This window comes from Lactuca sativa, chromosome 6 (assembly GCF_002870075.4).
Source record: "Lactuca sativa cultivar Salinas chromosome 6, Lsat_Salinas_v11, whole genome shotgun sequence".
In the NCBI taxonomy this organism is placed as follows: Eukaryota; Viridiplantae; Streptophyta; class Magnoliopsida; order Asterales; family Asteraceae; genus Lactuca; species Lactuca sativa.
This window is the reverse complement of record NC_056628.2, coordinates 193,834,055-193,847,842: the sequence shown is the minus strand read 5'-3', so window position 1 is coordinate 193,847,842 and position 13,788 is coordinate 193,834,055. Positions and strand designations below refer to the sequence as shown.

General features: G+C 31.8%; 1 long non-coding RNA gene across 1 annotated transcript; it reads right to left on the bottom strand.

Moving 5' to 3' along the window:
• Positions 1 to 11,404: 11,404 nt before the first annotated feature.
• Positions 11,405 to 13,470, bottom strand: LOC122194660 (uncharacterized). The gene is made up of 3 exons (XR_006184021.2): positions 13,347 to 13,470; positions 11,808 to 11,869; positions 11,405 to 11,610 (listed from the first exon to the last, which is right to left on the bottom strand). It is a non-coding gene; the product is annotated as an uncharacterized LOC122194660 (long non-coding RNA).
• Between the last annotated feature and the right edge of the window lie 318 nt (positions 13,471 to 13,788).

The following is a 13,788-nucleotide window of genomic DNA, read 5'->3' as shown; positions in this document are numbered from 1 at the left end:
ATATTAGTAGAAATATACAGTATATAAAATAATTTATATTTGTGTTATCTATAATTTGTAGTTATTTTTTTGAAACTTTAAATCGTACTCCTAAACTACCCATTGTCTTTTCAAATGAGACTTGAATCTTTGAGACACTTTCCATCAATATTTGATACGGTTAGGCTATAAGTTCTTGGATATAATTTGTAGTTATGAAAGTGAATATTGGGCAAAAATTTGATCGTGGACATTTTTGTGCTTTTCAAAGTTTCTTTTTCTTACTTCAATGCAAAGGAAACATTCTATTTTTCAGCATTTACTGTTAACATTTATTAACCAAATAAGTCATGTTCTATTGGTTGAATACACCTTACCAAATAAGTTCTATCAGGTGGTGTTCTTCCTTTTTAAGATCGAGGGTTCAAGTCTCATCGTGGGCATAGGTGGATAAATTTAGGAGTAAATTATATATTATATTTGCCAGTTCACAAAAAAAAAAAAAAAAAAAAAAAATACACCTTAAGTAAATGTAATATGTTAGAGGGGTTAACATGAAAGAATTTGAATTGTACAAGGGTATTAAATTCAACCTAATTTGCATCCGTTAAAAATTCACGGTGTATGGAAATGAAAGCATGTTGAAGTATGGAATATTGGGGTGCAGCTTTATGTTGACTTTTTATACTCCTCCGAATCTGCTTACACCACAAGAACTATTTCAGTTCAATTCACACGGATTTTGACCTCACACCACGCGTTTTTTTCCTTTTTAATTATATGATCATCTTATGACCTTTTACCTATTGCACATCAAACTTATAATTTGGAGAACAGAATGCATATGCTTGCAGGGTCAGGTTTCAGTGAAATGCTCATCATAGTTGGCAACAGATGACAATGGTGAATCCAAGATAACTAGGCTATGAATTATATGTCTATATATATGAAACAAAGTTTTTCTAGCATTTGCATAATAAAAAAATATATTTAATTTGTTAAATTAGATTCTATTTGTAAGAAGATAGAGGATATTAGAATGGACTAAACTGGTTTGTACCTGTTGTCACTAAACATTTGATGAGACTAGTATTACATGCATGTCCACCAATTAATGTTGAATAATCATATTGTCACTAAAGAATTCCTCTATCATACTTATAAATGACACATGTAAAGTAGTATTCACATAATTTTATATATTAAATACCATTATAATAAATAGTAAGGAGGATGGGCAAGAACTTTCGTTTCAGAGTCCTCTTTCCAATCCCATGGCATGCCAAAGAATTTGTCTTGGCTTGTTTTGAGGTGCATAACACATTAGCCTTAATTATTTTTATTCTTAAGGTATGAAAAAATATATAATTTTTTTATTCGTTTACTCACATTCGTTAGACAAATTAATTAAAATTTGTTTGGCCATTGTAACAAAAATTGTATAAACAGACTGGAATAATTGGAAGATTGTTAATTCACAAAAGAATAAAAAAATATATATATTAAGGTTAAGGGAATGTATGGAAGATTGGATGAGATACGTATACGGTGGCATAGCATCACGAACCGTGTTTTGTAGGGTATCTTTTGTATTCGACGGTGCATTTATACAATTTAAGGCCAGAGGCCTCTTTTGCTTTTAGGTTTCTCATAAATGTTATTTAATATTCCGTTCAGAAAAAAAAAAAAAATGTTTCTTAATACAATCAAGAAAGAGATTTAACATAATTATTTGAATTTATAAATCGAGATAGTTTTTAAAACGAAGTATGAAATTTAATTATTTAGTATAAAAATATGTGATAATTTATGTCTACCGTACTTGAATCGTTAAGATGTGATTTCATAATTTATCTCTTTTGCATTGACTCATAAAAAAAAACATCGACCGTAAATAGTTGAAATTCTATTGTATAAACTAATAAAATATTATTAAATAAATACATATTTAATAAAAAAAAAAAAAAAAAAAAAAAAAGTAAACCCCATCATCTGAATATCTAAATGAGGAAATGACCCATATCAACGTCTAAGACCCATATGTGAGAGTTTATGTTGGGAATATTAGGGTTTGTGGTGGAGATCTGGATACCAACTTGGATTGTGATATTATTTTCCGAACTGATATTTCTATCATATGTCTGAGTTACAAGAAATTCAGTCTAAGATAATCCAAGTGGACACCTACGTTTCTAGGCACAGAAAACGTAAGCCAATATGCTAAAGGGTTCTGTGAATGTATGATGAAAAATGAGAGCTAAAAAATGTATCTCCCTTCTGTAAAGGAAGAGTTGTTTATATATTAAACACGATTTGGGTTTCATTAGGTTGGGCCGTCATTAATTGCTTTAGAAGCAAGTAACATTAATCCGGATTAGGGTTACCAAAACTAATGAGTTTCATTAGTTTTACCATAATCACCATCAAGAAATTGAGTTTTCCATTATGTTCCCACATGCAAAATTCGGTGAGGTTTTGGAGCGCTGCCCCAAACCCCGTGGGGGCTCTGCCCATTGGACCCCGCTAGGGGCGCTGCCCTTAGACCCCGCCAAAGGGGCGCTGTCCCCGGACCCCCGACTAGTCGTCGAACTAGCTTTTGACTCCATCTTATACATGCGTGCACTCCGCACAACCCCGTACATATATTAGAGTACAAATCATGAAGCACCTTAGCTCACATGTTAGTTCCAGTTACTTAAAATGACATGGTGACACTAAAATCACAAATAATTTACATATTAACTAGAGTTTACATATTAACCATTACATTTTATTTGGAGGGTGAGCTTATTTAAAATGATAAATATTTTTTAACTTATTAGCTAAGTAAAATTATAGTGTTAGTAAAACAAAGTTTTTAAAGAAAATATTTGACAAACTTTTGATAAGTTAGTGATGAGTGATTATAAAAAAAAATGGTTTATCTTCGGTGTGCAACCGTTATAAGCTGTTTTTTAAAATCTTTACACAAATATTAATTTTGGCTTATACCACTATGGAACCGTTAATAAATTAAAAAACTCATAAATAAGTTTAACCAAACAACCTCTTAATAAATAATTAGAGACATCATAAATTGACCGGTAAATAAATAATAGGGATAATAACTTAAAAGGGTAATATATTTTTCGATATTTACATATTTAGACACTGAGTTTTTTCGTCCATATTTTCCCTTTAAACTTATTTAACTATACATATTCAGTACTTATAACCGGCTACTTCAGGTAAACCGAAAAAAATGACTTAATACAGTAATATATATTTTCATTTTGTACACATTTAATCCTTATAATTTTTTGCACATTTAGTCTTTAATATATTTTTTTTATTGCAAAATAAGTCATTGTTGTATTTGTACACATTCAGTGTTTATGACCGGTTTATTTAGGTTTTTTCTCACGGCCACCGCATCCTATGTGAGACAATCATTAATAAGGTGTTTGTGGCGGTTGATGTTTATGGTCACCGTAACCTCAGCTGCTTGATTACTTAGGTTTTGTATTTCACTTTGTCTTGTTTTCTGAATGTCGTAACTTTTTCGTACGATTTTGTATTTAATGATCTTTATATCCTCACATTTGTATTTAAGTCTACTACAACTTTCGTTTAGATTACTCCCCTAAAAAGGTAATATATTTTTACTTTTGATCTTTTTATACATACGTTCTTTATGAATGTATGTATGAACGCTTTTTTTATAAAATTGTAAGTAAAAATATATTAATTTTTAACGGAAGTAATCCAAATGAAAGTTGTAGTAGACTTAAATACAAACACGTAGATATAAAGATCATTAAAATCTGAGATCTTATGAAGAAGCTACAACGTTAAGAACACAATACCTAAGTACCAAATAATCGAGGTCGTGATGACCATAAGCATCAACATCCTTAAACACCTCTTTAATGATTGTCTCATATAAAATGTCGTGAGAAAAATCTAAGTGGAAAAATCATTCTTCTAATACTAATATGGTAAATATTTTTGAAATCACACTAGAATGATAAATAGTTTTTTCAAGGACCCTGTAATGGACAAAAACTCTTAAGATGTAACCGTTATTTATTTATTTATTTTTGTTATAGATTATGTGTTATCCACAAAATATCATAAAGATAGATTATGTTAACATGTTTCATTGGCCATTTGATTTTAGGATATTTAGGTGAATCATTAAAGATTATAAAAAAAAGGCTTCTAAATGACTTAGTTTACTATTATTTCATCCCTTGTTATAGATTATTTTTTACCGAAGAATTAAGTTTTAAGGATTTATATTGTAAATTCTTAGTAAAAAACAGCCTATTATACGTATAGCCATGGACAGAAAATGTTATTTAGCCAAACTATTACATGTTAAAGTATTGCACATTGTAGTTTATTTATTATACTTGTATACTACAGGGTAAATTCGTGTATTATATATTGTGAAGCAATTCAACATAAACTCCAAGGGGTATTCCCATAAACTCTTGAGGTGCACCAACAAGTATGGGGACAACCAATTCAATCAACATCAAGGTGAAAACCAAATAATTTTCAAACAACATACGTAGAAGAAGCCCAAACTTTCCTCTGAAAGGAAGTATGTCTAGATCCTATCTTATATAAGAGTCTCATAGGGGCTGTAATATTAGACTTTCATTCATCCATATATCTCACTTGCGGTTCAATATATATGTTTGTACATACATGGTATGTGTGAACCCTACTTGCTATCCTTAAAATGTGTTCTTCGTTACCTTCAGGGCACTTTATCGCATGACTGTCATATTTATTTTTCGTTTGTTGATCATTTGGTTTCTTACTCTGATAAGGTTGGTTGTCCTTAAACTCACTAATACACTTATCGGTTGAATATCTACCTTGTTGACAATCTCATTTCTTGGTCTTCCAAGCATCAACATGTCGTCTCTCGGTCTAGTGTTGAAGCCAAGTATATGGGTAGCGAATGTAGTAGCCGCAATCGCATGGCTTCTAAACTTCTCACTCAAGTTCTCTTGTATTCTTTCTCATTTTACGGTTGTTTTTTTTACAAAGTCAGTTCCATACATTTAGCTTGTCATCCTTAAATTCAACACATTCAGCTTCCAACTCTTCTCGTTTTTCTGTATAGGTTGCCTACAAAATAAAAATAATATAAGTTAAAAGATATCAAAGTTACGAATGATATTATGGACTAGCTATAATATAAAAGTTTAATTGCACTAAAATGAATATTACATGAATTTGTCTTTCTTTTTCATTTGTGAAAGTGACTCCATCGTGATTCTTCGTGTGTGTATACAAGAACAATTCATTATGGGGTAGATCACGTCCTAATTTCCTCTTCTGCATAAATACTATAAAATGTCAAATATACAGATAAACATTGATGTACCATTAAAAAAATTACCTAATCAGAAACTATCTTCAAATGACTTGTAGATCCAGCGTTATGTGTAGGTTATGCTACTCCGTCAGCCACACCGTTACGCCTATTTTTCTTGTTCTACTCGGACTTTAGCTTGTATTCATCCATTTTCCATTTTAATTGCCAGAAGTTACAGACTTCATGTGGAATATGAGCTGGTTTAAAGCCATGTTGGTTTCTTTTTGGGCTCCGCATGTTGTAGAGAGATTGTCTATAACTTTGTGCCGCTTTCCTTACCCAACCTTGCTTCACTAGCGAGCCTATTGTTTCATCCCAACAACATTTTTTCTACACATTAACAATATAAAAATAACTTTAAACGTAAATGTTTACCAAACAACAATTTACCACATATAGTTAACTACCTGAAACTCCTCCCAATATAATTCTCACATTTCTTTGGTTACTTTTCCCCAAGTGTACCCTTTGTAGATCTACTCTTTGTAAAAAGGATTGACTAATAAAATGTGCACAAGGGCCTGGTGGCATGAGCCTGCAAGTAATCATATGATCGGTTTAGTTTTAAATTGATATGTACATGTAAACCAAAAGGTTATACATAGAAAAAGTTGTAATATATTATTGGTAACTCACGTTTTTTTTTCCAAACATGAACAGTTAAACGTCCATATGGTCCACAATCTTATGAGGAATTGTTTTCATCTTCTACATGTTCCACAACAAATCCATTCATGGTTGGTTGTGTTGGTGATAGGGTAGATTCTGGGATAAGTGTTGTTGATGGTGTATATTTAGGGGTAGGTGTTGGGATAGATGTATATGTAGAAGGTGTGGTAGCTCCTTTACTTAAAGAGGATGTGGTAGTTACTGTAGTTGTGGATGATGGTAGTGTAGATGCAGGTTTTGAGGTTGTAGTAGTAGATATAGGTGTTGATGATGTGGTAGTGGATGTCGATGTTGAGGATGGTTTAAATGATGTAGGTGCTAAAGTTTTGGTTATTGATGTAAGTGTTAAGGATTGTATTGTTCCAGTTTCTGAACTTTTGGATGTATTTGCTGAGGATGGTGTGGATGTTGTAAGTGATGCCGAGGAAGTGGTAGTCATGGTTGGTGTTAATGATTTAGGTTTAAGGGTTTTGGTGGTAGATGTTATAGGTGCATTGGATGTGGTTGTTGATATTGGGAAGTCGATTTCTTCATCTTGTAATTGTCTACTTATGAATTTTACAGTTTAAGTCATGTTGCTATTCAAAACCTGTGGTGCAATGAATTTTTGTTGGCTTCACACCGGATGCTCCTTTTGCTTTCAAGTTCGACATGTTTCTTGTTTAAAAATAAACAAAAAACTATAGTCAATACCATTGTATTAAGGATGATAATTAAACTACTGATGAGAAGAGAGAACAAACAAAAAATAAAAATAAATTATAGATGAAGGCATTACTATGAATGCAAACTATTGAATACAATCAAAACCAATTTACTTGTAATTTAAGATGATAATATACATGAAGATGATCAGAGAATAAGAAACGATGATCACGACAATAGTAAATTAAATAAAAATAAATTTTAGATGAGTGACAACCTATATCACCAAAGTCAGTGCACAAAAGTAATGAGCAAAGATTTCAATCAATTAGCCAATAGAGATGATGATTACAGAAAATCTAAACCCTATTTCTAATCAGTAAACTTACCCTAATATGCAACCTAAACGTGTGTAGGTTAGACGGAAAGAAATTGCGAAATATTTTGAAGCTCCACTAATGAAAAATTCATATTGTGCTAATTAGCACTAAATATTTAGTAATTCAAATTTATTTAAAGTAGTTCCATATTGATACATAGGGTGTGTGTGTGTGTGTGTATATATATATATATATATATATATATATATATATATATATATATATATATATATATATATATATATATATATAACGTCAAGAAACATAGACTAAGAGGTGTTCATAACATAATTTTAATTTAAAATTATAAACGAGAATTAAATAATAATAAATTATACATCGTTATGTTGTTATGTTTAAACCAAAATTTATTTATAAAAGACGTATGGGTCATGTCAATATGGTAGTTGTTTATAGTGTCATGGTATACCCATGGATGGATGACATACGAGTCATTGGTTAACGTGGTAGTTGCTTATAGTATCATGGTATACCCATGGATGACATACGAGTTATTGGTCAACATGGTAGATGCTTATAGTGTCATGGTATATCGATGGATGACATATGGGTTATTGGTCAACATGGTAGTTGCTTATAGTGTCATGGTATATATCAGATAAGTAACATATGATTCACTTTTAATTATAATAATCATTTGTTGTGTAATTGCTCTGAATAACATTTACATGCATGATTTTGTTTATTACATCATAGTGACTTTAAAAATGTTATTCAAATGGTGATACATAATATTTGAAGAAAATTTGAATGAAATTATTGGGGATGTGGATGAACAGGAGCTTGCAGCTGAAGTTGATAAGAACTTTGCAGTATGGTTTCAAAACTATGTGGGTGTTATTTTTGTATTTTTGTATTATATTATTTTTTTTGTTATGTTTATGATTAACTCTAATTAAGTGTTTTACCCATTTTCATATAGGCACTTAAGATCCGGATAAACAACAAGTATATATCTGACCTTTCCAAAATTCCATTCAAAAAGGTGAAATTATATAGTATATACTTTGTCAATGGTTACAAGTTTCACACAGAAGCTCATGGTATGAACAAATCAACAACCAATACCAGATTGTGTGTTAGTAGCCAAGGAGGTGATTATTATGGTAAGGTAGAGGAAATTTTAGAAGTTGAGTACCCTAGTTACCCAATTAAAACCACAGTTTTGTTTAAATGCCATTGGTACAATCCAACACCTAACATAGGAGTTAAGGTTCACAAACAATATCACTTGGTCGAGATAAACGTCAAAAGAAAATACAACTAGTTCGAGTTGTTTGTTTTAGCCATGCAAGCCAATTAGGTGTGTTCTTTTCCTTACCCAAGTTCGAAAACAAACAACTCGGACTGGTGGGCTGTATCTAAAGTAAAACCTCATGGTTGGGCTGATGAAAATCATACTCAGAAAGACATTGCTTTCCAAGAAGATGAAGTTGAATCAAATGAAACCATTATACCAAGTACAACCGATATAGACAATTATGATGATCTAGACATGTCAAGCAGCGATTTAGATAATGAAAAATAACATTGATGAAGAAGGTTAAATTCATGAGCACGACAATGATGGTATTCCTGACAGCGAGGGTAATTATGAGTATAGTACATTGAGCAATGAAGAAGAAGAGGATGAATAAGATATTGACTAGATGTTTTTGTTTCTTTATAAAAGGATGGTTACATTGTATAACTTTTAGTTTTTGCATGCGAATTTGTAAATGTGATGTTATGTATTAGTGCCCCTCATGAGAATTAAATAAAATGAAATTTTATCATTCTTTGGTACATTGAAAGCATTTACTAAAAGGGGGTATGTGTTTATGAGATACTTGTATTTACAATATTTTCATTAAATTTCCAATTAGGTAACTGTTTGTGTTATAATCCAATTTTTTTTACATGGAAATTCTAAAATATTATTCAAGATAACATAAACATATATAATAGAAAATGTTTGTTCTTTCTTAGTATTAATTACATATAAAATACAATAAAACAAACATAGTATATTACCAATTCAAAAACATATCATTCAAACCATATCTTACCAATTCCATTGATCATAATACTAATTCATCCATAGAATAAGAAAATTAATTAAGCATACAACATCCCAACAAAGAAACAAACCAAACACACCATCATGATCTTGATGATTCCACGAGTGTTATTGTTGGTGCAAATTTCCATAGCTAAATATCTATAAAATTGAACTACTCCTTATCAACGTTGCTATGGAATATAATTTCGTAACAAATGCCGTCACAAATTATCTAGGCTTTTTGTTCCATAGCAAAACAAGCAAACGAAATCAAATTCTATAGAAGAATTCCCTAGCAAATACCTACGAATGGTACTTCCATAGCAAAGCAACTATGGAATTGGTTTCCGTCAAAAAGTCTGTTACATAGTAACAATGATAAATAATTCCATAACAGCAGTACAACGGAAAGTGATTTCGTAATAAATTTTGTTGGAAAATTGCTACAAATTTTTTTCCATAGAAATATCGGTAGCATAGTACAAATGGATACGGAGTCGGTTGCATTTTCCCTCGCAACTCCCATTCTCGCTACCGGAAATAAAATCCGTAGACAATGTGGTAGCAACCTTGCTGTGGAATGACATTCCATAGCACAATCTATTGCAGATTAACAACGAAAATACGTTCCATAGCAACCTTCCCTAGAAAAATCGTGTTTTTTCTTGTAGTGTTTGGATCTAAGTTTTTCTCTAGTTATACATGCAAATAGAATTCCAAAGCAATAACCCTAATACTAGCATACCATTTCGAAATCTATATGACAACTTGGGTTAGAAGATTACTTTGCTTGCTATCTAGAAATAACAAGAGTTCCTTGGATGATCTTGACTCTTGAAAGCTTTAGTGCCTCAAGTGTTGCACCTCTAATGAAGTCACAAACACCAATAGCAAAGAATGAGCGCAGAGAGGTAGTAAAGCACTATGAAAATCAGCTAGGATTTCTTCTGGAAGCTTTGGGCCGAAAATCACATGCTAGGGGGGTCTTTATATAGCGGAGGTTGATAGGGTTTTCAGGTGGAAACCCTAATTTCCTTGCTTAGGCCTTAAGCAGTCCATGGACCTCCACACTAGAAGCCTTAGACGGAAGTCTATAGGGCCTCCTACAAATTTCTTCCACTCCCTTCTAAAGGAGTCCATCAACCCAACTCTGCAACTATCATTGATTTGCAAAACCAGTCCCCATTCTTTTACTCAGTTCCTTTAATCCCAAAATTAATATCAAATTAATTTCTGATTAAATACTAATTAAATAATATGATTTCTAAATAATATATTATTCTTATAATATATTAATAAATCATTTGTTAACCTCTTTCTCCAAAAGTCATCCTATCAACTTGTTATGGTGAAGGCAACCCAAAAGGACCATGCTACAATCAAATCAAGTACATAACAATTATAGTTATGGGCTTAAACACCTAATCCAACACTATCAACTTATCAGTTTGCAAACATTTTACAAAAGGGACTACCAACACAATAGCTTTAAACTTTTAGAATTATTTGAACATTCAAGAATCTCTCACTCAAATTGAGAGGCCATGTCAAAGTATCGTACACTATAGTTTATTTTTATACCATGTATAACATATGGTTCCTTATATGAATTCATCTCTTATATATATTGTGAACAAATCAGTTTAAACCCATACAAGTATTTTCAACATCACAACTTTGTTTCTCAATGTGTGATCAATTGAAATAAAGGTCTTGTATTTGTTGTTGATTCTATAAATTTTAAATAAAAAATTTAATCTATACATGCATTTTCCACTTGTTTTCCAGTATTATTCATCCATATATACATATTCCTCTAGATAAAGTTGTTAAATATAAATTGATGAGAATTAAACTCTAGATCGATTAGATCTTTCACAGGTATGAATATGAAAATCAAACAAGGCAAATACAGTAAGAGAATGAACACAGAATAGAATCAAATATATGCTTATGATTCAATGAAGTCACGCCTCAGCAGAGCTCGATAAAGAACTTCCACTGTAGAGGCGAGCTAGGGTTTACAAAACTCAAAAGGAAATATTATCAAAGCGTTAAGCTCTAAGACTACATGCATGCAGCTTATATACTAAACCCTAGAACAAAAACATGCACGGTTGGACAGGCCCAATACCGGCAATCAAAACTAGGCTAAGGACCGAGCCCATGATGCAACATAATAATCCCAACATAAAGTATCATTTCCTCGGTAATTGCTTTAATCCATACATGTTTTCTTTGAATTTTAGCATCAACTTTTTTTTCTAGTCATATGAACCTTTGTCATATGGATGTCTTTGAAACACCCCAAATATACTAGGAAAATTTTTTATTTTTAAAATCATAAAAACCATTCCACAAAATTCATAAGGTCATTTATTTTAAAACATGAGTTTGAAATGTTCATAAAAACATGAAGTAATCCTAAAATCACATAGCACATAAACCATCAGTGGATGCAATGCAATCAAACTGGCTCTTTACCCTTGCCACAGAAGTGCCTGAAACAGATAAACTTTAAACCGTAAACACGAAACTTAGTGAGTTTTCCAAGATACTACAAACCAATTCAGGCCCCGCACAACATATATATAGTCCCCGCCCAACATACATAACGGGCCCAGCCAACATACATAACAAACATGCAATAGTCACAAAGAAAGTCTAGCATTCTACATGGTATAATGAGAAAACTCACCTCACAGTCAGAGTAATGAACACCACAGCTCGCAAGATGAAAATGTCGATCCTACACACCACCTAGACATCAAAAACAGGTAAAACCTTAGTTTACCATTTAAAAATATTAAGTTGACAAAAAGTAAACCTGGTCAAAATTCAACAGTTAATGGTCAAAGTCAAATCTACACATATCCATGTCGTTTTAAAGCCTTCGCCATGCCATGGTCACGGTCAAACTAGAAAACGTAATGGATCTGCCCACTGCATTGTGGTCAGCTCTTGGCCACACCGTGGAGACACAGGTAGATCCAAAACCTAGTTAAGTCCTTAATTCGTTAATCCCTTTACTCAAACTTTCTAGAAGGCTTCATGGCACCCTTATGGTTCATAGAGGACATGCACACCCAATGCTTGTCATACACCAAGTTATGTCAACATTACAGAAATAGGGTCAAAACCCATGGATGGAAGCTAATCAACATAGAAGTACATACTTGAAGCATATGATACGATTGGGCCCTCAATCATCAATAAAGTTGCAAACTTTATCAAGATAAAACACTCAAATGTTTCTGAAATAAAGAACTAGCTCCCAAAACCTAGATTTACAAACATATAACCACAAAGATCTTATTTAAAAGACTTAAATAAATCTAATGAGTGCATAAGAGGATGAGGTGATACTTTCTTCCAGTTCTCGTGATCCACAAATCCTATATGCTTCCTTCAAAGATCAAAGACCACTAAATAAAGCTCAAAATGGAGAGGAAATGAGTTAGGGTTTGGATGAGAGGCTTCTGGAATGATGGGGGCTGAACGTGGTTGAAACCCTAGCCCTCATATCCTTTATACAGGGCCCAAACCCCAAAACTTAGGGTGTTATATGCATAATGACGCTGTGTTGCTTTCATAACAGTTTCCAGGTTTCAACCAACGTGAAACCAACAATTTTTGTAAAATTTATAAGTCACATGATTTATACAACACAATATTTTTCAACTAATGGCTTTTAAGTGTTGGAGTCAATTATATTATTTTATCCAATAATATCCATAACTTAGTAAAACCGTGTTATCTTTTTACAATTAATAAAAAAATATATTAATAAATTTTACATTCATTTTTACATAACTTTTATATATATATATATATATATATATATATATATATATATATATATATATATATATATATATTCATAAACTTGGTCTTTTCATTCCGAACGTATATAAACTTTAATATACAAGGATTAGGATTTTGCAACTTATCATATCAACTTTTCTCATTATAGCATTTTACTTATGGTTTTTTTATCATTTATAACTATTTTCATAACAAGGATTAAATAGATATCATTCTACTTAACTTACAAGAATTATTTATGAGAAATAACATTTTTGGGTTGTCATTTCACAACTTTCAAACATTAACAAAGTAGGTTCCCATTTTGTGTGTAAAAACTTGAAAACCATCAAAACTTTGACAAACTTGCATTTAATCGCTCCCCCCTCCCCCTCAATAAGAAAGCAATAAAATATGGGCCATTGAAACTTACCCTTGAGGCGTGAGTTTGATTTGATTGGAGTTGGTTCATTTTTGTGAAGCTTCACGTGAAAAACCGCATCTTGATGCCTTTTTGAGCTAAACAAACCCCATGACTATTTTTTGTAATATTTTATAGCAAAAGGACTTTTTTGTAATAATTTAAATTAAAAGGGGCTATTTTAAATCTTGTAAAATAGATGTAAGGCTACATTGGTTAAAATATACAATTGAAGGGTAGTTTTGGTCAAAATAATACAAACAATGGTTGTCAGCAGGAGGGACTGATTTGGTTAAATAGCACAAACAAGGGTTTGTTTTGATTATAATATATAGATGGAGGGCTGTTTGGTCATATTTACACATAAGAGGGGCTGATCTGGCCAGGTAGGCAAACACAAAAAAGGGGGTTGTTTTATCCAACAATTACAACAAGGGGTGATTTTTGATTTTTT